Source organism: Triticum dicoccoides, chromosome 2A (genome assembly GCF_002162155.2).
Source record: "Triticum dicoccoides isolate Atlit2015 ecotype Zavitan chromosome 2A, WEW_v2.0, whole genome shotgun sequence".
Lineage (NCBI taxonomy): Eukaryota > Viridiplantae > Streptophyta > Magnoliopsida > Poales > Poaceae > Triticum > Triticum dicoccoides.
Genome location: NC_041382.1, coordinates 414,112,142 through 414,115,397, shown reverse-complemented (window position 1 = coordinate 414,115,397; position 3,256 = coordinate 414,112,142). Strand labels below are relative to the sequence as shown.

Here is a 3,256-nt window from a genome sequence, read left to right as displayed (position 1 = left end):
CCTTCCACCGCCCCGCCGCGCTGCTAGCTCGCTGCGCCGCCCCCGCGTCGGCTGCGCCACCTCCGCCTCCACGTCGTCTCCGGTCATCGCCTCCGGCGAGATCCGGTGGATCGGGACAAGATCCATCGGGATCTCATCCAAACGCGGGCCCTCGATCCGGATCTCCTCGTCCCGGATATCCTCGTCCCGTTGACTTTTCACAGAGGGTATAATTTCTACTAAGTCCCCGAGATTTCCAGTTTCAAATGCCCATGTTCATCATGTCATAACTCATCATCCATGGCTCCGTTTTGGGCGTGTAGATGACGCAACCAAGCTCAAGGAGGAGCTCGATGAAGATCTTGTCCTTTGTGTCGTTTCGTGCTAGTTGATCAGTAGTGGAGCCCAGTTGGGGTCGATTGGGGACCTTGTCGCATTTGGGGTTCTTCTTTTATTTTGGTTCCGTAGTCGGACCTTGATTGTATTTGGATGTTGTAATGCTTTATTCATGTATTGTGTGAAGTGGCGATTGTAAGCCATCTATGTATCTCTTTCCCTTATGTATTACATGGGTTGTGTGAAGATTACCTCACTTGCGACATTGCTTTCAATGCGGTTATGCCTCTAAGTCGTGCTACTACACGTGGGAGATATAGTCGCATCGAGGGCGTTACAAGTTGGTAATCAGAGCCTTCCCGACCTTAGGAGCCCCCACTGCTTGATCGAATTAGCTGACGAGTTGAGTCTAGAAAAATGTTTTGAGTCATTAGGAATTATATATCGGAGAGTTTAGGAATTCTTTTTACTCCCCAGTCCCTTCGTCGCTCTGGTGAGGCATCCTGACGTAGAGTTTTGACTCTTCTCTTCTCAAGTTTCACTAAAAAAAATTTAGGATCACGCGGGTATGTTGGAATCGTTCCGATCGATTTGTGACGAGAACATTGTTCTTGGTGCCCCCTGTCATTTAGGGGTTGTGGCAGTGTCCCGGGGAGTTGAGCTCCGAGGTGTTGTCGTCACAATTTTATCGTTGCAGTTCTGGAATACCTGAGTTTAGTTCGCCGACATCGAAAATCTCTTTTATGCAGTTGTTGGTGAGATAACCTCGACGCCACCCAGTACTGGGGCGGGAGTTCGGGAGTATTGCCATAACTCTTATAATGGATGCTTTTCAAAGGTTGAGGTAGACGATTTCTGAAGGTTTCTTGGTTATGTGTTGAAGGATGGATACAACTGGATGTAGGATTTGCTAGTTTTGGGTGAGATATTATGCTTCCCCTGTATCCCCAACACCCGATTGCATAACCGGAAAGGTTCGGGAGTTTATAAGTGGGAATTCAAGTAGCTCTTAGGATATCTTTCCCATAGATATATGATATGAAATTGGGGTTCGACGTCTAGTGGTCCGCCTATCCACGGTTGGTTTTACAGTGGTCTCGTTGTGTCTTACAGAGTCCTTGGCTATGCCGACTCGGGGATGCTTCGTATGTCATGTGCACTGCCTTGTACATGATGGTGCTGTACGATCGAGCCCGTGTAGGCCCCACCACGAAAACTTCGGACGAAATCTCTATCATTTGTTTGTTCTGGCTTATTCTACAAGACAATCCTTTGTTTTTGTTTTGAGTTGTGGTATTCGAGTTGCTTCGAAGTCAAATGTTGATTCCATACCTTTCCCAAGTGGTGTTCTCATATTTCTATGTGAATACTAATCCTTCTCGATCATCGAGTCTGTCATGTCAATCCTTTTACCGGTGTACTTCTCTTCAAGTGGATCCGATCATTGCAACATCCGCAAGATCAAGTATCAGTTCTTCTCAATGGTGTTTGCTTCATCCGTTCCAAGTTGCCTTTGTTTTCCCACCCTCCCACCCTTGTGTCTTCAAGGACTCAGATTTCTTAATCAAGCATCCTTTGATTCATGTGAAGTCTCTCCATTCTTTTCCTTCATGTTCTTACCCGGTGATTCTCATGAAGATTCTAATGGAGCTTCAAGTTATCATTTTTCGTTCTTTTTCTTCTCCGGTGGAACCAATTCAAGCCTTGTTGATCATATCATTTCCTGGTTTCTAATACCTTCTCTTGCCGATGCACCTCATATTCAGCCATTTCTCGCTATTCAACTGTTCCGGAGTGCTCAAGATATCCCGAAGATTCGTGCTTACACTCTGAATTCGTTCAATCTCTTTCAAGGATGTTATCTCATTCAAGTCATTTAATTCAACCGGTGCAACCTCTTTTTTTTTAATCATTGCAACGATGTTTCTTTTGAGTGGGCCCTAACCCACAGGTCTTTTCCCAGGATCTTACCTGACTCTTCTTATTTTCCCGGAGCTATCCTAAATTCTTTTCAAAGTTTGACGTAAGAATGAATTATCATTAGTCAAATGCCTTTCTCCAAGACCTGTCAAATTCTTTTCATCGTTGGTTCAACCTTTATAATTTTCATTCCGGAGTGCCTCAACAATTCATGGTGGTGTTCCTCATCGTCATTCTCTGCATTTGGAGACCGAAGAAGATTTTTCTCTCAATCTTGCTCCATTCTCTTCAAGATTCGTGATTCTAGCCTGTTGCCATCCTCTCATAATTGTGTTGATTGTGAGAATTCTTTTCACCTATCCGGAGCAATTCAGAGTATTTTCAGTTTGATTCTCCGGAGCCCATCATCTCATAATTATTCATTCCCAGCTTTCAGTTACCGTTCTCCAATCTTACCGGTGCTTCGTTCAAGTGATCTCTAATCGGCTCGTGTTCTCTTCGTTCTCATGTATCTAAATCCTCTCAAGTATCTTCGTTCATTTTATAATTCTTCGCAGTGTTTCTTTATCTTCTCTTTGTTCATTTTCAATTCTTATGGTGGTTCGTTCAAGATTTCTCTTCCTTGTTTTGTCATATCAATTCATTCGTTCTTTCCAATCCTACCGGTGGTCCATTGAGTTTGTGCTATATCCCTTCAGTTTGGCCCAAAACCCACCTAAACCTCCTCCATCATCTCGGTCGTTCGATCACGATCGCGTGGCCGAAAACCGCACCTCATTTGGACTCTCCTAGCTCCCTCTACCTATATATATGTGGCTCTCCCTGAAATTTCGCGGACGAACCCTAGTCTTCTTCATCCTCGCGTCGCCGGACACGTCCGCGCCGAGCCGGACATGTCCGCCGCCCGCTGCCACCTCACTCCGTCCAATCGGAGCGTGCCACCTCATCGCCGCAGCCCCCCTCCTCCACTCGCGGCGCGCCACCTGGCCTGCCTCGCCGCCTCTCCCGCGCGGGCCCGGGA

At 46.2% G+C, this 3,256-nt stretch overlaps 1 long non-coding RNA gene across 1 annotated transcript in view; it reads left to right on the top strand.

The window, feature by feature from the left end:
- Nucleotides 1–3,256, top strand: part of LOC119354746 — a 12,611-nt gene that overhangs the window by 8,450 nt on the left and 905 nt on the right. The window lies entirely within an intron of this gene.